The sequence below is a fragment of the Ictidomys tridecemlineatus genome, chromosome 3 (assembly GCF_052094955.1).
Source record: "Ictidomys tridecemlineatus isolate mIctTri1 chromosome 3, mIctTri1.hap1, whole genome shotgun sequence".
Classification (NCBI taxonomy): domain Eukaryota; kingdom Metazoa; phylum Chordata; class Mammalia; order Rodentia; family Sciuridae; genus Ictidomys; species Ictidomys tridecemlineatus.
The window spans coordinates 71,886,824-71,911,067 of NC_135479.1; the positions used below are offsets into that span (position 1 = coordinate 71,886,824).

Here is a 24,244-nt window from a genome sequence, read left to right on the forward strand (position 1 = left end):
ATAGTGGCACAATTAAAAATGGTACAGGTGTGTCTTAACACTCACTAGAGAAAAACTCCACTTTCCCAGAAATTGTTTTAGGTCGTATTCTGAAGGCAGCCAGAGCAGGAGTCTGAAGTATTTCTGGGTGGTCATGACTCCCACAAAGAGAAGTTTCCTGTCATGCGAGGCTGCCACTGGGCCAAGCCTTGTGGCCATAGCTGTGCCCTGCAGACATTTTCTTGTGCCCCACAGGCCTGGGATCCTTTTGCCCACCAGCAGTCCTTCAGGCTAGTATGGCACCACTAACCCACTGGTTTCAGCTCTGAAGCACGGGGTAGGACAAGCCTGTGTGGCCAGCTCAAAGCCCAGCAGGAGTCAGATATGAGGCAACAAGCAGAGCTAGGCTTGCTAACTTGCCTGGAGCCATGCCCACACCAATCTGCCTATAGGGCCACTTTCACCGCCTATGTTCAGAAGCCTTCCCACCACAGCTCCCAGCGGCAGAGACTGGTTGCCCTCATGCTAGGAAGCCTGGTCCCAGCTTCTCAGCGCGTGCCTAGGGCCATCCTTGCCCATGGCAACCCTGGAGCTGATAACAGGCCTGGTGCCAAAGCTTCATTATGCACACCTACCTGCACAACAGTGACCTGCTCCTTTAAGAGGGGAACATGCCCTGCTCATGCAAGCTGCCTCTCCTGAGCAAGGCCACCATGACTATTCAAGCTTTGGCAAAGAAGTGTGGGGCCAATGAAAATTCATTGGCAATGGCACCTGCTCAGAGATCTTAGTCCTATCCTTATGGTGCCCCGGCAGGCTCCACCCCTGTTCTCCATGTGGCCTAGACTGCTGCTGCTGCTGGTGCACATGGCTCACCATTGCCCTTTGATTTATTTTGAGTTAATTTTTGTGCAATGTGAGAAATAGGGTCTAGTTTTATTTTTCTACATATTCCACTATGACTTTCTATCATGCTGTTTCTGTGATAGAGTCAGTAGCTTATGGGGACCTGTGAAGCCATGAGCCAAAAATTAATCTGCCCTCCTCTAACTTGTTCCTGTCACATAAAATGGTCACAGTGAAGAAGATCTGACCACCACAAATGGGACAGTTGCAGAGCACATTAGTGTTTCTTGTAGTCCTGCCCAGCATGAAATACTGAGGGGAGTCCTAAGACTTGAGAAGGGTAAGAGATGGGAACTTGAGAACCTGGGAAATTAATATCTCTGCTAAAGGTACTTACATAGCTGAACATAAGTCCTAACAATGACATATCCTTGTATTTTAGTTTCTAACATATTATATTATAAATTAAAAACAGGAGAAAAAAATTCATAGTTTGAATCAATAATGGAAATGAACACAAAAATTCCAGTGTGCACATCATAATTGTGACAACAGCATCATAAACAATAAGGAAGAGATGAGGGTAAGAGGAGATATATGTTGCATATGTTGGTATTGATGTAAAACACATAGAAACCACTATAAAAATAAATTTCAAATATAGATAAAAGGATATAAAAGGTAACAAAAGTGGTATGATAGGGAATAAATTAACCAATCAAAATGGAAGCTGCTAGTGGAGCAGTGAGGAACCTAAAACAAAGGAAAAAACACATGTAAAAAACAGCCCATTGGCAGAAGTCTTTCATTATCTGTGATGACATTAGATGCAACAGATGAGTCTTGGTTTCTAAATACCTAAGAAGCCTGCATCCACACAAAGTTTCACACAATTTCTCTACAATATTGCATTAGGGATATAAGCTTGGGTTTGATGGATTCTCTTCTAACAGAAACAATGCACCTGGTAACACAAACTTGACCTGCCATGACTTCCCATGCTCTGTCAATGCCACCAGTCTGAGACACAGGACAGGATACCTTTTGGCACAACTGGCACAGAATGAGGCTGGACACCCTTGCAATAGGCTCTCCAGTGACAGAAGATTTGGGGTCCTCAGGAGGCGGGCTGCTACTCTGTGAAACCTAAACAAGAAAGGAGCAGTGGAGGGGCATTCAGAGGAATCCAGGAGAGAAGCTGGGGTTGTACAGAGTTCAGGAGTGAGGCCAGTCCTGGGAGTGAACAGGAAGAATGGGCATCAGGAGAGTTTAAACTTTGTCTGAGGTTGCAGTAACCACATTCTGAGGGTCAGACTAACACAGGGTCACCCCCAGGACACTGGCAAGAGCCAAAGCACAAGAGGACCTCACCTGTAAAATGCACTGAAGGAGGCTGATTGTATGTGTAAGCATGGCAGACCATGCTGGTTGAATTTCCTTAGGGAGAACATGCTAAGGTCCAGATGCTGTAGGAGAGAGCACAGTGTGAGAAGATGGGGCTCCTAGGAACTATTTCCTTCTCCCAGCATGACTGCATGTGCCTCCTGCTAATCTCAGGGGACTATTTATCACTGTCCAGAAGTCATCCCTGGGAAGGCTTCTCTATCCTAGGGTCCTCTAAAGATACCTACACAGTTTTCTCTGGCATTTCCTCCCACCTCTAGCCATACATACCTTTCCTTAGAAAGAATTTCCTATGTGGTCTTGCATGAGGGAGGGGGGCACATGGTCACTTCTCCCTCCACCCTGGCTAAGGCTGTATACAACTCCCCGGAAACCCAGAAGAAATGGGTCTCCCACCATCAGGGGCGAGTCTCCTCTACACTGCTGCAGTTTTATAAGATCTCCACTCCTATACCCAGGTGGGAGGCGTGTCTTGCCTGGAGGGGCGAGTCCCCTCTACCCTGGCTGCTACAGTATGTGAAGGTCTTCCCACTAGAGGGGGAAGTCTGCTGTACCCTGGCAGCAGCAGTATAGGAGCTCCCCCTGACATCCAAATGGGAAGGATCTCCCGCCTAGAGTGGTGAGTCCCCTCTACCCTGGATGCAGCTGTGTATGAGCTCCCCAGACACCCAGATGAGAGGCATCTCCCACATGGAGGGGTGAGTCCCCCTCTAACCTGGCTGTGGCAGTATACAAGCCAGGTGGTAGAGGTCTCCAACATGGAGGGCAAGTAACCTCTACCTCTATATGAGCACCCCAACACCCAGTGAGAGGGCTCTCCTGCCTGGAGGGGCGAGTGGCCTTCTACCCTGGCTGGGGCGGTATTCTAGCTCACTGCAACTCCCAAGTGGGAGGGCTCTCCCACCTGGAGGGGCCAGTCCCCTCTACTTTGGCTGGTGCCACATAAGGGCTCCCAGGCACTCTGGTTGGAGGTGACTCTCATCTAGAGGGGCAAGTACTCTCTATCCTGGCTGCGGGAGTATATGAGCTCCCCCTGACACCCAGATGGAAGAAGTCTCCTGCCTGCGATGGTGTAGGGGCTCCCCTAGACACTCAGGTGGGAGGGGTCTCCCGCCTGGAGGGGCGAGTCCCCTCTACCATGGCTGCAGCGGTATATGAGCTCCCCCTGACACCCAGGTGGGAGGGGTCTCTTACCTGGAGGGGCGAGTCCCTGCTACTCTGGGTGCAGTGGTATATGAGCTACCCCCAACATCAGGGTGGAGGGGTCTCCTGCCTAGAGGGTCGAATCCCCTCTACTTTTGCTGCAGCGGTGTAGGAAATCCCCCAGACACCTAGGTGGAGAGGTCTCTCGCATGGAGGGGCAAGTACCCTCTATACTGGCTGTGGTGGTATCTGAGTTTGCCAGACAAATAGAGGGAGGAGTCTCCTGCCTGGAGGCGCCAATCACCTCTACCATGGCTAAGGTGGTATACAAAATTCCAGTGACACCCAGGTGGGAGGGGTTTCCTCCCTGGAGGGGCAAGGCCCCTCTACCCTCTCTGCAGAGGGTATAAGAGTTTACTCAGACACACAGGTGGAAGGGGTCTCCCGCCTGAAGGGGCAAGTACCCTCTACCTGGCTGCGGGGGTATATGAGCTCTGTGCGATGCCCAGGTGGGAGAGGTCTCTTGCCTGGAGATGTGAGTCCTCTCTACCACCTGGGGCAGTATGCTAGCTCCCCAACACCCAGTTGGAAGGGGTCTACAGCCTGGAGGAGCGAGTCCCTGCTACCCTGGCTACAGCTGTATACAAGCCCACCCACCACACACAGGTGAGAGGGGTCTCCCTCCTTGAGGTTAGAGTCCCCTCTACCCTGGCTAAGGCTGAATACAAGATCACCTTGACACCAACGTGGGAGAAGTCTCACGCCTGGAGGAGCTAGTCTCCTCTATTGGGGCTGCAGCGGTATAAGAGCTCACCGCGACACACAGTGGGGAAGAATCTTCTACCAGGAAGGGCAAGACCGCTCTACCTTGACTGCAACGGTATACAAGCTCCTGAAGACACCCAGGTAAGAGGGGTCTCCCGCCTGGAAGGGCAAGTTTCCTCTACCCTGGCTGCAGGGGTACAAGAGCCCCCTCCGACACCCAGAAAGGAAGGGTCTCCCGCCTGGAGGGGCAAATCCCCTCTACCCTGGCTGTAGAGGTATAAGAGTTCCCCCAGGCACCCAGGTGGGAGGGGTCTCCTGCTTTGAGTAGCAAGTGCACCCTATCCTGGCTGTGGAGGTATATGAGCTTCCCAGTCACCAAGGTGGGAGGGGCCTCTTCCCTGGAGGGGTGAGTCCCCTCTGCCCTGGCTGCATAAAAGCTCTTCCCCCATACCCAAATGGGAGGGGTCTCCCGCCAGAAGGGGCTAGTCCTCTCTTTCCTGGGTGTGGTGGTATACTAGCTTTCACTGACACCCAGGTGGGAAGGGTGACACCCTTCCTGGAGAAGCTAGTCCCCTCGATCCTGGCTGAGGCAGTATACAAACTCCCCCCACACGCAGATGGGAGGGATCTTTCACTTGGAGGGGCGAGTCCTGTCTACCCTGGCTGCTAGGTATAAGAGATCCCCATGACACCCTGGTGGGAGGTGTCTCCTGCCTGGAGGGGCAAGTACCCTCAACCCTGGCTTCAGCGGTATATGGTATATCCCACTCATACACCCAGGTGGGAGGGGTCTCCCGCCTGAAGGGAAAAATCCCCTCTATCCTGGCGGCAGAGGTATAGGAGCTCCTCAGACACCCAAGTAGGAGGGGTCTCCCGCCTAGAGGGGAGAGTCCCCTCTACCCTGGCTAAGGTTGTATACCAGCTTCCCAAGACACCCAGGTGGGAGGGGTCTCCTGCCTTGAGAGGTGGGTCCTCACTACCCTGGCTTCAGCGGTACATGGGATCCCCCACCCAGACACCCAAGTGGGAGTGGCCTCCTGCCTTTAGGAAAGAGTCCCCTTTACCCTGGTGGCAGGGATATAGGAGCCCCTCAGACACCCATATGGGAGGGGTCTCCTGCCTGGAGGGGCAAGTCCCCTCTAGCCTGGCTGCAGATTTATAGGAGCTCTCCTGGACACCCAGGTGGGAGGGGTCTCTCGAGTGGAGGGGCGGCGAGTCCCCTCTACCCTCACTGAGTCTGTTTTATGCACCCCCGACACCCAGGTGAAGGGGGTCTCCAGCCTGGAGGGGCAAGTCCCCTTTACCCTGGCTGCAGCAGTATATGACCTCCTCCCAACACCCAGGTGGGAGGGGGCTTCTGCCTCGGGGTGCGACTACCCTCTACCCTGGCTTTGACTGTATAGGAGCGCTCTCTGACACCTAAGTGAGAGGGGTCTCTCAACTGGAGGGGTGAGTCCCCTCTACCCTGGCTGCAGTGGTATATTAGCTTTTACTGAAACCCTGTTGGAAGGGGTCTCCTGCCTGGAGGGGTGAGTCCCCTCTACCCTGGTTGTGTCAATATAAGAACTCCCCCTGAAACCCAGGTGGGAGGAGTATTCTGCCTAGAGGGGCGAGTTGCCTCTACCCCAGCTGCAGCTATATATGAGCCCCCCTCCCAGACACCCATGTGGGAGGGGACTCCTTCCTGGAGGGGCTAGTCCCCTCTACACTGGCTAAGGCCGAATACCTTAAGTGGGAGGGGTCTTCTGCCTGGAGGCGCTAACTCCCAGTACCCTGGCTCTGCTGTATAGCAGCTACCGAGACAACCAGGTATGAGGAGTCTGCCGCCTGGAGGGTAGCATCCACTCTACCCTGCGTGCCGCGGTTTAGGAGCTCCCCTGGATATACAGGTGAAAGGGGTCTCTGGCCAAGAGGGGCGACTCCCTTCTACCCTGGCTGCAGCCACATAGGAGCCCGTCCAGGACACCCAGGTGGGAGAGGTCTTCCGCCTGGAGGGACGAGGCCCCTCTACCTTGGCTGCAGAAGGTATATGAGCTCCCTCAGACACCCAGAAGAGAGGGATCTCCTGCCTAGAGGGGCGAGTTCCCTCTACCCTGGTGGTGGCAGTATATGAGTCCCCCCCCATTCCCAAGTGGGAGGGGTCTTTTGCTTGGAGCAGCGAGTCTCCTCTACCTTGGCTGCTGGGTTATAGTAGCTTCCCCTGGCACCCTGGTGGGAGGGGTCTCCCACCTGGAGGGGCAAGTACCCTCAATTGAGTTGCGGTGGTATATGTGCTCTCCCTGACACCCAGGTGAGAAGGGGCTCCCTCCTGGAGGGGCGAGTTTTCTCTATCCTGGCTAAGTTGGTATACAATTTTCCCCTGACACCTAGGTCAGAGTGGTCTTCTGCCTGGAGAGGAGAGTCTCCTCTACATTGGCTTTGGAGGTATAGTAGCTCACCACTACACTCAGGTTGGAGCAGTCTCTCACTTGGAGGGGCGAATCCTCTCTATTTTGTCTGGTGCCATATGAGAGTTCTTAGGACACCCAGGTGTCACTGGCTGCAGCAGTATTCAAGTTCTCCTCCAACACCCAGGTTAGAGGGGTCTCCCAACAGGAGGGGCGAGTCCCCTCTACCCTGGCTGCACAGGTATAGGAGCTCCATAATACACACAGGTGGGAGGGTTCCCCTACTGGAGGGGCAATTCCCTGCTACCCTGGCTGCAGCCATATATGACCCCTCCCACCGGGCACCCAGGTGGGAGTGGTCTGACGCCTGAGAGGCAAGTCCCCTCTACCAAGGCTAAGGCAGAATATAATCTGGGAAACCTAGGTCGGAGAGCTATGTTGTCTGGAGGAGCTAGTCCCCTTTCTCTGGATATGGCAGTGTATGAGCTTCCACAGACACCCAGGCGGGAGTGGTCTCCTGCATGGAAGAGGGAGTCCCCTCTACCCTGGCTGTGGCTGTATGCAAGCTCCCCCTGGCACCATGGTGGGAGGGGTCTACTGCCAGGAGGGGCAAGTACCCTCTACACTGGCTGCGGTGGTATATGAGCTCGCCCCAACACACAGGTGAGAGAGGTATCCCGCCTGGAGGGGCAAATACTCTCTACCCTGGCTAAGGTGGTATACAAGCTCCCCCCACACATACACCCTGATGGGAGTGGTCTCCCCCCTGGAGGTGGTGATATAGGACCCCCTGTCTGTGGTGATATAGGACCTCCCCCTGACACCCAGTTGGGAAGTGTCTTCCTCCTGGAGCAGAGAGTCCCCTCTACCCTGGCTTCAGAGATATACAGTTTCCCCCAGACATCCAGGTGGGAGGTGTCTCCCGCCTGGAGGGGCAAGTCCCCTCATGCCTGGCTAAGGCGGTTTCTAGCTCCCCTAGAAACACAGGTGGGAGGGGTCTCCCGCCTGGAGTGGTAAGTCCCCTCTACCCTGCCCGCAGCTGTATATGGGCTCCCCTGACGACAAGGTTGTGAGATCTCCTGCCTAGTGAGGCGAGTCCCCGCTATCTTGTCTGCAGAAGTATAAGAGTAGCCCCCTCATAGCCAGATAGGAGGGGTCACCTACCTAGAGGGGCGTGTCCACTGTACCCTGGCTGCTGCAGTGTAGGAGCTCCCATGACAACCAAGTGTGAGGAGTCTCTAGCCTGGAGCTAGAGTCCCCTCTACACAGCCTGCAGCAGTATAGGAGTTTCCCTTAATACCCAGGTGGAAAGGGACTCCTGCCTGGAGGGGCAAGTCCCTGCTACCCTGGCTGTGGTGGTATATGAGCTCCCCTGGACACCCAGGTGGGAAGGGTCTCCCACCTGAAGGTGCGAGTCTCCCCTCTACCCTGGTTGGGGCATCATACTAGCTTCCTCAGATACCAGGTTGGGAGGGTCCTCCCACCTGGAGAGGCAAGTCCCCTCTATCCTGGCTGTAGAGTTATATGATTTCCCCCAGACACCCAGGTGAAAGGGGTGTCCTGCCTTGAGGGGCGAGTCCCTGCTACCCTTGCTGCAGCTTTATATGTGGCCCCTCCCCACACCCAAGTGGGAGGGGTCTCTTGCCTAAAGAGGAGAGTCTGCTCTACCCTGGCTGTGGCAGGATTAAAGCTCCACCTGAAAACCAGGTGAAAGGGGTCTCCCTCCTGGAGGGGCCAGTCCCTGCTACCCTGGCTGCAACTTTATACCTGACCCCCAACACCCAGGTGTGAGTGGTCTCTGGCCTGGAGGAGCAACTCTCCTCTACCCTGGCTGCAGCGGTATATGAGCTCCCCCTGACACCCAGGTGGAATGGGTCTTCCACTTGGAGGGGCAAGTCCACTCTACACTGGCTGCGGTGGATACAAGCTCTCCCAGACACCCAGGTGGGAGGGGTCTCCCACATGGAGGGGCGAATCCCCTCTACCCTGGGCTGCTGTGGTATAGGAGCTCCCATGACAACCAGGTTTGAGGAGTCTCCCGGCTAGAGGGTAAAGTACTCTCTACCCGGCCTTTGGTGGTTTTGGAGCTCTCCTGGATACCCAGGTATAAGGGGTCTCACGCCTGGAGGGGCGAATCACTTCTACCCTGACTGTGACAATATAAGAGCGTCCCCTGACACCAGGTGGGAGGGGTCTCCCTCCTGAAGGGGCCAGTTCCCTCCACCCTGGTTGCAGAGGAATAGGAGCTCCTCCCTCAACACCCAGGTGGTGGGAGGGGTCTCCCCCCTGGAAGGGCGAGTCCCCTCTACCATGGCTGTGGTGGTATAAGAGCTCCCCCTGATACACAGAGGGGAAGGGTCTCCAGCCTGAAGCAGCAAGTCTCCTCTATCATAGCTGGGGAGATATAAGAGCTCCACCAGACACCCAGGTGGGAGGTGCCTCCAGCTTTGAGGGGCAAGTTCCCTATTCCCTGGCTAAGGCGGTATATAAGCTCCTCCCAAACACAGTTGGGAGGCATGTCCCTCCTGGAGAGGTGAGTCCCCTCTACCCTGCCTGCAGCAGTACATGAGCTCCCCTACCCTGACATACTTGTGGGAGGGGTCTCCCGCCTGGAGGGGTGAGTCTTCTCTACCTTGGCTGGGGCGGTATAGTAGCTCCCCCATACCAAGGATGGAGGGGTCTCCTGCTTTTAGGGGTGAGTCCCCTCTACCCCAGCTATGGTATAGGAGCTCTCCCCAGACACGGAGGTGGGAGAGGTCTCCAGCCTGGAGAGGCGAGTCCCCTCTACCCTGGCTACGGAGACATAAGCATTCCCCAAGACACCCTGGTTGAAGGGGTCTTTCGCCTGGGAGGAGAGAATCCCCTCTACCCTGGTTTCAGAGGTATATGAACTCCCCCCATACCAAGGTGGGAGAGGTCTCTTGCCTGGGGGGGCGAGTCCCCTCTACTCTGGCTGGGGCTGGTTACAAGCTTCCCCTGACAACCAGGTGAAAGTGGTCTCCCTTCTGGAGGGGCGATTTTCTACTACCCTGGATGCAGCTGTTTGGGAGTCCCCCCACACACACACACACAGACACCTAGGTGGAAGTAGTCTTCTTCTTGGAGGAGCAAGTCCCAACTACACTGGCTGCAGCATTATATTAGCTCCCCTACCCTGACACTCCGGTGGGATGGGTCTCTTCTCTACTCTCCCTGGGGTGGTATACTACCTCACATCAACACCAAGATAGGAGGGGTCTCCTGCCTTTAGGGAGACCTTAGCTGCTGAAGTATAGGAGCTCTCCCCAGACACCCAGGTGGGAGGGATCTCCTACCCGGAAGGGCAAGTCCCCTCTCCCCTGGCTGTGGCAGTATAGGAACTCCCGCTTCATTCAGGTTACAGGGGTCTCCCGACTGGAGGCGTGAGTCCCCTCTACCCTGGCTTCGGAGGTATAAGAGCTCCCCCTGACACTCAGGTGAAAGGGGTCTCCTATGGAGGTGTCAGTATCCTCTACCCTGCCTGTGGTGGTATATGAGTTCCTCTCGAAACCCAGGTGGGACGGGTCTCCCACTTGGAAGGGTGAGTCCCTTCTACCCTGGCTGCAGCCATATATGAGGTCCCCCAGAAACCCAGGTGGGAGTGGTCTTCCGCTGGGGGGCCAGTCCCCTCCAACCTGGCTGCAGTGCTATAGGAGCTTCTGCCAACACCCAGGTGGGAGGGGTCTCCTGCCTAGATGGGCGAGTCCCCTTTACCCGGACTGCAGCAGTGTATAAGCTCCCCCGGACACCCAGGTGGAAGGGTTCCCAACTGAAGGGGCTAGTCTCTTCTACCCTTGCTGTGGTGGTATACTAGCTTTCCCTGACACCCAGGTAGGAGGGGTGTCCTGTCTTGTGAGGCGAGTGCACCCTACCCTGGCTGCAGAGGTATAAGAGCTCCTCCCCACACACCCAGGTGGGAAGGGTGTCCCACATGGAGGGGCGAGTCCCCTGTACCCAGGCTGCTCCAGTATACAAGCTCCCCATGACACCGAGGTGGAGGGGTGTCCTGCCTAGAGGGGTGAATCTCCTCTATCCTGGATAAGGTGGTATACACGCTCCATGCAACACCCAGTCAAGAGGAGTCTCCTGCCTGGTTAAGCGAATCCCCACTACTCTGGCTGCAGCAGTATACAAACTCCCCACCACCACCACCACCACACCCAGGTGGGAAGGGTTTCCTGCCTGAAGCGCGAGTCTTTTCTACCCTGGCTGCTGTGGAGCTACCCATGAAAACCAATTTGGAGGGATTTCCCGCCTGGAGGGGTGTGTCTTCTCTTCCCTGGCTAGAGTGGTATATTAGCTCCCCCACCACCACACACACCAAGGTGTGAGGGGTTTCCCCGCCTTGAGTGGCGAGTCTCCTCTACCCTGGCTGCTGCAGTATAGAAAGTCTCCCGCCAACACCCAGGTTAGAGGGGTCTCCTGACTGGAGGGGCAAGTCCCCTCTACCCTGGCTGCGGGGGCATAAGAGCTTGCAGACACCCATATTGGAATGGTCTTCTGCCTGGAGAGGCAAGTTCCCACTATTCTGGCTAATGTGATATACAAGATCCTATGGACACTCAGGTTGGAGGGGTCTCCCGCGGAGCCAGACACCTCTACTTTGACTGAAGCGGTATACTACCTCCCCCGGACACCCTGGCTGCAGCGGTGAAAGAGGGGTCTCCCCTCTAGCCTGACTGTAGCGGTATAAGAGCTTTCCCCAACTCCAAAGTGGGAGGGGTCTTTGGCCTAGATGGGCAAGTTCCCTCTAGCCTGGCTGTGGCAGTATCTGAGCTTCCACAATTCCCAGGTGGGAGAGGTCTCCCGCCTAGAGGGGTGAGTTCTTTCTACCCTGGCTTCAGTGGGATATGAGCTCTCCCTGACTCCCAGGTGAAAGGGGTCTCTGCCTGAAGGGATAAGTCCACTCTACCCTGACTGCGGCAGTAACGGAGCCCCGGGCCGCCCTCAACACTAAGGTGGGAGAGTTCTCTTGCCTGGAGAGGTGAGTCCCCTCTACCCTGGCTGCAGCGGGATATGAGCTTCCCCAGACACAAAGGTGAAAGGTGTCTCCCACCTGGAGGGTGGAGACCCTGTTACCCTGGCTACAGTGGTATAGGAGCTCCCCCCCCCAACACACACACACTCAGTTGGGAGGTATCTCCTGCCTTGAGGGGTGAGTCCGCTGTATCCTGGCTAAGGCTGAATACAAGCTCACCTAGACACCAAGTTGGGAGTGGTCTCTCGCCTGGAGGAGAGAGTCTCCTCTACCCTGTCTGCTGAGCTATAGGAGCTCACAGGGACACACAGGTGGGAGGAGTCTTCCGCTTGGAGAGGAGGGGCAAGTCTGCTCTACCCTGGTCGCAGAAGTATAGGAGCTCCCCAACACACACACAGAGGCATAGAGGTGGGAGGGGTCTCCGGAATGGAAGGGTGAGTTCATTCTACCCTGGCTGCAGAGGTTTAAGAGCTCCTGGAGTCACCCAGATGGGAGGTGTCTCCAGCCTGGAGGGGCCAGTCCCCTCTACCCTGGCTGCAGCAGGATACAAGCTCCCCACAAAACACCCAGGTGGGAGGGGCCTCCGGCCTGGACATGCAAGGCCCCTCTACCCTAGCTGAGGCAGTGTATCAGCTCACCAAGACACCCAGGTGGGAGGGGTCCCTCACCTGGAGGGGCTAGTCTCCTATATCCTGGCTGTGGCAATATATGAGCTCCCCTTGACACCCAGGTTGGAGGGCCTACCAACTGGAGGGGCGAGTCCCCTATACTCTGGCTCTGAGGGTATACAAGCTGCTACAGACACCCAGGTGAAATTGGTTTCCTACCTGGAAGGGGAGAGTACCCTCTACCCTGGCTAGGGCAGTATAGGAGCCCGCCCACCAGAAACCCAGGTGGGAGGGGTCTCCTGCCCATAGGGTCGAGTCCCCTCTACTCTGGCTGTGGCATTAAAAGAACTCCCTGAAACAACTAGATGGCAGTGGTCTCCTGCATGGAGGGGCGAGTTACCTCTACCCTAGCTTCAGCAGGATATGAGCTCCCCCAACACCCAGGTGGGAAGGGTCTACCGCCTGGAGGGGCGAGTCTTTTCTACCCTGGTTGAGGAGGTATAGGACTTCCCTGAGACATCCAGGTTAAAGGGGTCTCCACCTGGAGGGGCGAGTCCCTGCTACCCCGGCTGCAGCTGTATACTAGCCCCGACCCCCCAGACACCAGGTGGGAGAGATCTCTTGCCTGGAGAGGCGAGTTCCCTCTACCCAAGTTGGGGTGGTATACTAGCTCCCCCGGACACCCAGGTTGAAGGGGTCTCTCACCTGGAGGGGCGAGTCCCCTCTAGCCTGGCTGTAGAGGTATATGAGCTCCCCAACACCCAGGTGGGAGGGGTCTTTTGACTGGAGGGATGAGTCCCCTCTACCCTGGCTGTTGCGGTATAGGAGCTAACCCCGATACCCAGGTTGGAGGGTCTTCGGCCTGGAGGCGCGAGTCTCTTCTACTTTGGCTGGTGCCATATAAGAACTCTCAGGACTCCCAGGTGGGAGGGGTCTCCCTCTTGTAGGGGCGACTCCCCTGTACCGTGGCTGCGGTGGTAATTGAGCTCTCCCTGAAACCCAGGTACGAGCAGTCTCCCGAGTGGAGGGGCGAGTCCCTGCTACCCTGTCTGCAGTGAATACGAGGCCTCCCCACCCCATAACACCCAGATAGGAGGGGGTCTTCCGCCTGGAGGAAGGAGTCCCTTCTACCCTGGCTGTTGTGGTAATTAAGCTCTACCTGACAGCCAGGTAGGAGGGATCTCCCAACTTGAGAGATGAGTCCCTGCTACTCTGACTGCAGCAGTATAGGAGCCCCCACATGACACCCAGGTGGGAGGAGTCTTCGGCCTGGATAGGGGAGTCCCCTCTAGCCAAAATGCAGAGGTATAGGATCTCCTACACACATACCCAGATGGGAGGGACCTCCCCTCTGGAGGAGTGAGTCCCTTCTACCCTTGCTGCAGGGATATAAGAGCCCCCTCCGACAACCAGGAGGGAGGGGTCTCCCGCTTGCAAGCGCGAGTCCCTTCTACCCTGGTTGGGGCAGTATACTAGCTCCCTGACATACAGGTGGGTGGAGTCTCTAGCCTAGAGAGGTGAGTCCCTGCTTCCCTGGCTGTGGTAGTATATGAGCCCCCCCACACACAGGACACACAGATGGGAGAGGTCTCTGGCCTGGAAGGTCGAGTCCCCTCTAGCCTGGCTTCAGCAGTATTGGAGTTCCCCCGGACACCCATGGGCGAGGGGTCTCCAGCCTGGAGGCAAAAGTCCCCTCTACCCTGGTTGGGGCAGTTTCTAGCCCCCCCATCCAGGTGGGAGGGGTCTCTGGCCTGCAGGGGCAAGGCCCCTCTACCCTGCCTACAGAGTATAGGAGTTCCCCAGACACCCAGGTGAAAGGGGTCTCTAGTCTGGAGGGGCGAGTCCCTGCTACCCTGGCTGCAGCTGTATAGGAACCCCCCACTGGATACCCATGTGGGAGGGGTCTCTCGCCTGGAGGAGCCAGTCCTCTCTACCTGGCTGCAGAGGTGTAGGAGCTTTCCCTGACACCCAGGTTTGAGGGGTCTTCTGCCTAGAGGGGCAAGTCCTCTCTACCATGGCTGCAGCGCTATAAGAGCTTCCCCAGACACTGACGTGGGAGTGGTCTCCCGAATGGAGGGGTGAGTCCACACTTCCCTGGCTGCTGTGGTATACGAGCTCCTCTTGACACCCTGGTGGGAGGGGTCTCCTGCCTGAAGCGGCAAGTTCCCTCTACCCTGGCTATAGGGTATAGGAGCTCCCCCCAACACACACCCAGGTGGGAGGGGTCTCCTATCTGGAGGGATGAGTCCCCTCTACCTTGGCTGCAGAGGTATAAAAGCTCAACCCCCCACACCCAGTAAGGGGAGGTTTCCGGCCTGAAGGGACAAGTCCCCTCGACCCTGACTCTTGCAGTATAGGAGCTCCCATAACAACCAATTGTGAGGAGTCTGCTGCCTGGAGGGTACAGTCCCCTCTATCCTGCCTGTGGCAGTATAAGAGCTCCCGCAGACACCCAGGTGGAAGGGACCTGGGTGTGCTGAGTCTCCTCTACCCGGCCAGTATAGGAACTCCCCCTGAACATCCAGGTGGAAGGGGTCTCCCATATAGAGGGGCGAATTCCCCTCTACCATAGCTGTGGCAGTATACAACGTCCCCCTGACACCCTGGTTGGAGGGATCTCCCGCCTTGTACAGCAAGTATCCTTTATCTAGCTTTGGTGATATATAAGCTCCACCAGACACCCAGGTGGGAGGGGTTTCCCGTCTGGAGGGCAAGTCCCCTGTACCTTGGATAAGGGGGTATATAAGCTCCTTGGAACACCCAGGTGGAAGGGGTCTCCCTCCTGGAAGGGCAAGTCCTCTCTACCCTGGCTGCTGCAGTATAGGATCTTTCCTGACACCCAGGTGGGAGAAGTCTCCCACCTGAAGGGTAGAGTCTCCTGGATCCTGCCTGCGAAGGTATAGGAACTCCCCCTGACACCCAGATGGGAGGTGTTTGCTGCCTGGATTGGCGAGTCCCCTCCACCCTGGCTGCGGAGATATAGGAGCTCCTCACAACACCCAGGTAGGAGGGGGTTTCTTGCTTTGAGGGGCGAGTCCCCTCTACCCTGGCTGCACCAGGATAGGAGCTCCCCCTGACAACCAGGTGAAAAGGGTCTCGGCCTGGAGGGGCCAGATCCTGCTACCCTGGCTACAACTGTATATGAGCCTCCCACACACAAACACACATAGGTGGGAGGGGTCTCCCGCCTTGAGGGGCGAGTCCTCTCTATCCTGGCTAAGGACCCTTTTACCTGCTCCCTCCTGTGACTCACTTCTGTTCCCCTTATGGTGTGGTATCCTGATTCATTCTGGCCTGGGTTCTTCAAATGGATCCTGGTTGCTCACCACACCATCCCAACCTCCACACCACAGGTATCCCCTCACAGTGCCCAATTTTGTCCCTCCTTTGGTCCAGATCCCTCACTGAAGATCTATTCACCTGGGGCAGAGGAGTGGAATTCGCTGGCCTCTGCACTCTGAATGTTCCCTACGGGAAACAGCCCTGCCACTTGCCTGTATCCCCTTTGCGGCCTGAACCTTGATGCCTGGCAATTAACAGGCACCTTGCTCCAACCCAGCCCTGAGAGATCCCCTCCCTTCCCTCCACTGCCCTCTTGCCTTGCATGCTGCCCATATCCCAATCCATCCTTTCCTATCCCTGACATTTGCACTCCAGTCCAAGGGCCTGACCACTCACCTGATCCCCTTATCATGTTCCTCATGTCCCTTGGTGTAGTGTGGAATCTCTTCACATTGGGTCTGACCTAAGGGCCCCTTGCTTGGGCCCACCAGCATGGTCCCCTACATGCCCCTTGAACTTCCCACTGTATCCTGGACCTCCTGCAGCTCTTTCTAACTTTCACCTTGTGCTTTCCTCTGGCGATCATGTGTCTCCTGATCCTTGGGTCCCTCATCCTGGGTCGGTCTGGTGAATCCCTTGCCACTGCTCCTGGTTTGGGTCCTTGCTCTTGCCCCTCTGCACACCTACCATGAACCCCCACCATGCCCTCCCTTTGCCCTCCTTCTGGCCCCCTTCCTTTGCCAGACCTCCTTTTGCCAGGTCCTTAGCCCTGGTTCTCATCTGGACAAGGACACCTTATGGAAAACAGAGCCGTGTTCCTCAACTAGGCCCCTTGCTCTCCCTGGATGCTTGGTCCTTCACCTGAAACCCTGACACCTGGCAGTGACCCTGGGCCTGCAGCCTGCCTGTGCCCTGCTGGATCTCCTGCCTTCCTTCCCAAGTCTTGTCCACTGTCCTGAGCCCACTGCCCACTGTGTCCTCCTTTGGCCCTCCTTTTGTTCCTGTCCCTGCCAAGCCCCCTTTCCTGATCCCTTTCCCAGGATTCACACCCATGCCAAGGGAGTGGACCTGGCCTGTTAGCCCTTCTTTCTCCCTAAGGAAAAAAGTAGCCCTGCCCCTTGCCTGTGCCCTTTGGCCTCCATCAGCCCAGGTCCTACTCCCCAACCCTATCCGTGGACCTGGGCCTTGAGGCTTCCTCCCTGTGCACCACCATCTACCCTCTCTCCTCTCCCTACCCTCCCAAGCCCTGCTCTGGTCCAGATGCCTCCCTGAGGATCTACTTTCCTCGGGCAGAGGAGTGGAATTGGCTTGTCTCTGTGCCCTGAAGGCTCCTATGGGAAACAGAGCCCTGCCCCTCGCCTGGCCCCCTTTGGCTGCCTGAAACCTGACACCTGACAATGGATACAGGGCCTTGTTTGGATCTTGATCTGCTGGATTCCCTCCCTCCCCTCCCCTGCCCTCTCACCTTGCATGCTGCCCCAACCCAGCCTTCCAGAACCCTGACCCTTTGTGCTCCAGTCCCTGGGCCTGGCTCCTCGCCTGGGCCCCTTACTGCTTTCCTTCGTTGTGTGGCATAGTGTTGTATGGCTTCGCATGGCATCGCTTTGTGTGGGATCAGATGTGAGAGCCCCTTTCTTGTGCCACCTACCTTGTTCCCCTCAGTGCTCCTTGTGCCGCCCACCCGCCTGCTGTCTCCTCATCCTCATGTTGCCCCTTCCTTCCCTTCCCTGCTTTCCCCTTGTGCAGTCCCCTGCTTATAGGGTCTTTCATCATCTTGGGTCAGGTCGGTAGAATGCCTGGACTCCTTACTTAGTTCCTGGCTCTCGCCCCTCTCCATACCCACTATAACCTCATGTAGAGCCTTGACATTGCCTTCCTCCTAGTGCTGCCCACCTGCCCAGTCCTGCCCTTCCCTGCTCTGCCTTGGCATGCTACTACATCTAGGTCCCCAGCCTGGTCTCCTTGCTGGGGTTCTGGTCCCCAACCCAACAACATGCATCCTCTGGCCTATTCCCCTGTGCCTTCCTTTGGACCTCATGTTGTCCCTGTCCCTTCTGTGTCCCATTTCCTGATACCTTTAGTAGGATGCACACCAGGGCCGGGGACTTGACCTGGCCTTTTGGACCTTTGAGCTCCGTTTGGGAAAATGTAGCCCTGCCTTTTGCCTGGGCACTTTGGCCTCCCTCATCCCAGGCCATGTTCCCCAACTCTGACATCCAGTAGTGGATCTGGATTTTGAGCCTCTCCCTGTGCCACCCAGTCCCATTTCTATTCTCCCTCCCTTCTCCAACTCTGTCTGTTTTCATGAGACACCTGCCTAGGTTCTACCACTTGGCTCTCCATTCCTTGGCCTTGTCCCTTGCTTGAAACCATGGCTGCCCTTCTCAAAGATCCTGTTCCTGTCCTGTGATTTCAGGCTCATTTTTCTGGCCCTCTCCTGTGCCTCCTCTCTGTTCCCCTTGTATTGTGGTATCTTGGCACTGCCTGGACCCTCCCCTCTCCCTGTTTCTACCTAGCCTGGTCTCCTCGAAGGGGTCCTTGCTCCCCAGCGACCCCACCCCCCAATTCCAGGTGCAATGTATCCCCTCACAGTTCTCTCCTTTGGTCCTGGTCTCTATGTGGTTCTACTCACCTGTGGCAGAGGAGTGGAATTGGCTGGCCTCTGGGCCCTGAAGGATCCCTATGGGAAACCTAGCCAAGCCCCTTTCCTGAGCCCCCTTCAGCTTACAAACCTTGACACCTGGCAGTGGACTTGGGCCTTCTTCTGACCTTGCACTGCACCATCATCTCCCTTCCCTCCCCTACCATTTAGGCTTGCATGCTGCCCCTACCTTAACCCAGCCCTCCCTAACCCTGATGTTTCATGCTCCAGTATCCGGGCCTGGCTGCTTGTCTGAGCCCTGAACAAGGTTCCTAGTGTTGTATGGCAGCCACGATAGAGGGAACTCACCCTTCCATGTGGGAGGATAGAGGAAGGGAGGAGGAGAGAATAGAGGGAAAAGAGTGAAGAGAGTGTGGAAGGGGAAGAAGGATGAAAAGAGAGTAGGAGAGAGAGGAGGGGAAAGAGATGTAAGGAGCCAGGAAGAGGAGGGCAGGTGCAGAAGGAGGAGGCAAGTGAGGAGAGAAAGATGCACTGAGGGAAGGAAGGAGAACAGAGGGAGGTTTCAGAACTCATCCAGCAACTGCAGGAGCACAGGAGCCAGTGGGAAGACTTCTGCTGAGGTCAGCAGCTCACCTCAGCAGCCCACAGAGCTGAGGTGGGATTTCCATCTTTGGTGTCTTCCCCAGGGCCCTTCTGTTCCCAGAACCCCCTACTCTGGCCTCTCCCTAGCCTGGGCTGAGATCCCATGGGGACACCTCTGTCCCCACCTGACAAGACCAAGAAACAGTTTAGGGCTGACAGTATTACAAGTCCAGAGTCTCAACCACCAGCTCAGTACCCTAATGTCTTCATATTTTCCCCAAGAGAAACACCCTACAAAATCATTGGGAGATCAAATCAAAGGGTTGAGATAGCACTACATAAGAATCAGTTTTCTGATCAATATTGCAAGTCTGTTTTCTGATTAGGAAACTGAGGTAGTCAATGGTTAAGTCCTGTCCTGCTCTTATTGCAAGTCCATCCAGTAGGAAGGGAAGGGAAGGATAGAAGCCACCATGAAGACTGAAGGTGACCTCTAAGAAAGTCCAGCCCACACACTAAGCTTGGCTTCTGTGTGGCTTGGGCAGGAACAGTGGCTGTGAGGATTCTGGGGCCTGGGATTCAAGCCTGTTGCACAGGTACTGGGAGTACATGATTTTCTCTTGTGGCTGGAAGGGGACATCTTCAGGGAGGTCCTGAGCTGGGGTCCCCTATCCTAGAAGCTGGTGTCAAAAGGATGTAGAGGGGTTGGGACATTGGTCAGCTCAGGATTCATATAGGCAACAGACACCAACAATCTTCCTGTGAATTGGTCACATCACAGACCACAGTTATAAGGCAGAAAAGCTCAGCACACTGAGACCAGAAATAGATTTGGGCAGAGGTGCAGGGGCCAGTGTCATCCCCACACTAGAAAGGATCAGGGCACCCCTTACTGTGCCTGACCCCAACTCCTGTGAGCCCCCCATCACTGACTCACCACCCTCTACCAGCCATCTGTTTCCCTCATTCTCAATTCTTACATACAATACCCATCCTCCATCCATTCTCAGGCCTGTAGACAAGTGAAGGGGCAATTCAAATTCCCATGGCACTTCCTGTGCCCTTCCCATACCCTAAGTGCTAGAGACAGAGGGTAGCAGCAGCTCTAGAGGGGGTCAGATCACCCTGTCTCTCCTAGGGGGTGTGGCTCCCAGCCCCTGCTACACTGTCCAGGGGTCCCAGAGGCCACTTAATAACTGATATTGGCTGCAAGAATGGGCATGCAGGTCAGGTAAATAATGAGCAAAGCCGCCAACCATGGCAGAAGAGCACTTGACACAAGTTGAGGAGCTTCAGGTCCAGCCATGTGCAGTGGGGAAACAGGACAAGTTTGGGGAGAAACCTACCTGCAATCCTACTATGACTAGGACAGAGCTGCTGGGACCAACTTGATTCTGCAAGATGTTCCCTCTGCCCCTCTGGCCATAGGCCTTGCTTCTATCCAGCCTTTCTGCTTTGTGATGTTGGCATTACCTGAGATAATAGGGAGAACACAAAGATTAAAGTATTTACTGCCTGGTACTTTATAGAAACAACACAAAAATCTCTCCATTAAAACAATTAACTTCTTCTCAGAGTAAGCATTTATTTAAAAAGAAAGGAAGAAACACAGAAAAAGAAAGAAAGAAAGAAAGAAAGAAAGAAAGAAAGAAAGAAAGAAAGAAAGAAAGAAAGAAAGAAATTTACTTAATTCTAAGTTTTCACTCAATATGTTACATCAAAATTTTAATCACATATTTATTTTCTGCTCCTTCAGAGATATGTTAACCTAGGAAGGAAGAAAAAGAAGGAGAAAGAGAGAGAGAGAGAGAGAGAGAGAGAGAGAGAGAGAGAGAGAGATTTCCCAAACATATTCCCTGTTTAATGGATTGTTTGTTATGCGAAATCAATACATATACCAAAAAAACTTTATGTAAAGTAACTATTACAACAAAATGGTTTAAAATAAAATGTCTTAAGCATAATTTTTAAAACAGTTTAATGAATAAATACTTTAATTTTAATGTAATCTAATTTTGGAAATCATCTTCTTGATTTTAAAATAGAACACTCTAAGAAAGTAAAGTACCCAGATGACAAATTCATTGAGATTCTCCTCTACTAACTCCAAAAATATTTATTTATTTTTTTGCATTTATCTATTTTTTTGTATTTTATCAGTTTGTATATATATATATATATATATATATATATATATATATATATATATTAAGTTCCACACATGGTGTAATATAAAGTCGATTTGTAGTAAAGTTTGTTTCAAATACAATTTCCATGTATATGTGACTGTGTTTCAGTATTAATAAGTTCTAATATTTTATGCATATTCTTGTATTATAAAAAGCTTCCTTGATTACTGTAGCATATAAAATGTTCATAATAACTTTTGGTATGTAATGATGCAAATCTCAAAAATATTTTGGCCTTCTTCAAACATGCCAATGCTAAAATTTTAAAAACATCTTGACAATTCATATATATATATATATATATATATATATATATATATATATATACACACATATATACATACACACATATATACATACACACACACACACACACACATGCACACGTATACACACACTCTGGAGATTTTTGTTTACTACTAAAATAAATCCATAGGTAACCTTGGTGAAAATGGACAGCTTTACAATATTGAGTCTTCTAATACATGAGCAAAGATCTGACCATATTTACTTAGACTTTTAAAATATTTCTTTGAAAAATGTTTCAGAGTTTCTGTGTAGAGTATTACATATTCTGTTCGATTTAGTAGTAGGACTTTTGTGGTACCTGTATTTATTAAAATTTATCTATGAACACAAAACCGAAATAATTATATTTAATGCAAATTCAGAAAACATAGTAAAAAAAACCACTTATTTATCCTTAACAATTTAGCTACACATTCAAAATTTTTACATAAAAATTAGGCCATCTATTAATTTTGAACTTATTCTCTGAAAATTTTAATATTTTAATTAATTTGTTTTCCTTGCCTCTTTGCACTGTATGGAATTTGCAATTTGATGAACAGTAAGTAGTGGATATACTTGTTTCTGGATATCTCCCTTAAGCAAACTATTTGCTTTTGACAATTTCCAGATATCCTTAAACAGATGAAGCACGTTTCTCTGATTCCTAAATACTTAATCCTTTAATTGTGTGCTCAAGCACACACAGTTAAGTTTTGCTGTGCTTAGCAAAACAAAGGGGTTCTGTGAGAAACTGTGAACTCTTTGAGCTGTGTCCTTGTTGTAGTCTTGAGAAGATGGCAGAATGTTCTGCCAAGTTTAAAATCTAAATAGATATAGATATGTCATTGCCCAGAAATTAACTAACTACAACTCAGATAATAAGAAATATGGAGCACTGTGACCATGAACAAAGTTACTCAGGGAATGTTTATCCATGCTTGATAAGATTAAGCTGCCAGAAAGATGTCCTTCATTTTTGCCTAATAAAAGAAGGGGGAAAAAATAAAGCTGCTGCTTATTCTCTACTGGATGTGTGCATGTGCATGTGTCTTTCTTTATGTATCTCTACTGTACCAGGAATTAGATTGTCAGCAGGTTCTGACATTTAATTATGATTAGAAGTGAAATTTATTATTTTTTCTTGCATCTCCTAACAGACATTTGGAATATTTAATATTCATCTTTACTTTATTACTTCGCTTTTATTTACTTTTTAATTCTGAAGCAAACTTTTTTCTGGAAAAATCATGTTAGATTGGGATATGTTATTTGTGTGTGTATGTATGTGTGTGTGTGTGTGTGTGTGTGTATACCCTTTATGCATTTTCAGATTTTGTTTAAAATATTATATTTGGAATTTTTGGATTTATACTCAAGTCTCAGGTTAGCCTTTACTGTCTACCCATTTCCACTTATTTGATGTTTCTTTCAGATCGTTGTTTTGTTTTATTTTTTCAGGGTTATTATATTGGTTCCATAAATGGATGTAGGCAGTGCTTTCTCACAGAAAAGATTACTGCATTTATGTTTACAATAATCACAACTATTCTGTGTTTGGCCTTACTTATTTCCTTCTATGTTTGAAATGGGTCACTGAAGACAGTATCTAGACCTGATTTCTTTGTGGAAAAGTCTTTAAAAATGCATTCAATTTCGGTAATATATCCATTTTTCCACTTTGTACTATTCAGATTTTGTTTTTTCTGTGTTTATATAGACATGTCTATTTCATGTAAGCTTCAAATTTCCTGATAAGAATTTATGCATATTATCGATTTATGATGTTTCATTTCTATAGATCTCTTTTTATTCTATTATTATTATTTTTCCTTATTTCTCTCATCGATTTTACTTGTTCAAGTAATTACATATATTTTTAAAAATGTTTTATATTAGGCTGTTTATAAAAAATACTTTAACAAACTTATTTTCTAGTTTTTATGGGGGCAGTCACCTGATAAATAAATGAAAACAGATTGTGAATGAAGATAAATGGCAATGCCAAAAATTCACCTGCCCCTGACTCATGTCCAAAATCTCATCCAGAATGGGAATGAGGGTAAAGGGGGAGGGGAGGAGATGATTCCAATTTGGGTTTTTATTTTAATGTATTTTTTTAAAGCCTCCAGAAATACTCCACCTAAGAAAGGCCTTCTGTTCTAAAACATCAGAGCAACAACCATCACGTGTGTTTTCCCCTATGGCCATCTCCCATCCCTGATCTCCTCCTATCGCCCCTATATGGACGTCCTCTGACATGTCGATGGTAGTGATAATCTTCATCCCGGCTTCTGCTCGGCTGCCCTTTCCAGGTCTCCTCACCTCTCACGTGTTGATATCCGCCCCTACCAGAATAGCCCCAATCACTTTTGTACTTCCTGCCTCCGTAAGTTTGATTATAGAACTGCTTGGATCTGCCACTTCTCAGAATATTAGACACTTCATTTTCATCTTCTGAACTCTCTTCTTTTGGTCTTTGCACTCTGCTATCCATAGAGTTGGCCCCAGACCACATCGGCAGCAGTCTTTGGATCTTTTACTTTCTCTGGTTTTTCTTTCAGACTTTGAATGGTCCTCTTAGGCTCAAGTTTAACAGGCACAGTTTTTCTCTCTCTGTTTAGAATCTGAGAAGGAAGATGAGACTTTCCCTCTGCTCCAGGAAGTGCAGAAGCCAGGGTCAGATCTGCCTTTTGTGTCTGGGATGACTGCTCTGCTCAGCCTTCATGTTTGCTGCTCACGCTTGTTTCAGGGAGAGTGTGTACAACTTCACCCCTTCATTTACTGCTAAGACTGAACCACATTCTTTAGAGAGATTCAGGTTTTCCAGAGGCAGATCCAATTCTCCTTTCTCATCAGAAGGCAGGACAATATTCTGCCTCATTACAGGATTTTCTATGAACCCCTGAAAAGGGTATCCATACCAAACATGAGGAAAGAAAGGAGGTGCAATGGGAAATGGGCCTAAGAATGGATTAGGTCCAAAGGACGGTTGTGGATACATGTTCTTGCCACTTAGTGACTCTTCATATTCAGCATGAAGAAGCTGCCCAGTGTTCTCAGATTTAAGATCAGTCTGGTAAGAGAACTGTCCATGACTTTCAGACACCTGAGATGGAGGGATAACCAGAGGTGAAGAAAATGTCGGTGGTCCGATATCTGCCTGAGGCATC

The 24,244-nt window shown here is 52.0% G+C and overlaps 1 pseudogene across 1 annotated transcript in view; it reads right to left on the reverse strand.

The window, feature by feature from the left end:
- LOC101963176 (chondroitin sulfate synthase 1 pseudogene) overlaps positions 1 to 23,589 on the reverse strand; it is a 44,174-nt pseudogene extending 20,585 nt beyond the window's left edge. Inside the window, exons 1-2 of the transcript XR_013435645.1 lie at positions 23,332 to 23,589; positions 1,867 to 1,971 (exon numbers count right to left, since the gene is read on the reverse strand). The product of XR_013435645.1 is annotated as a chondroitin sulfate synthase 1 pseudogene (transcript). The remainder of the gene's footprint in view (positions 1 to 1,866; positions 1,972 to 23,331) is intronic.
- Positions 23,590 to 24,244: the final 655 nt, after the last annotated feature.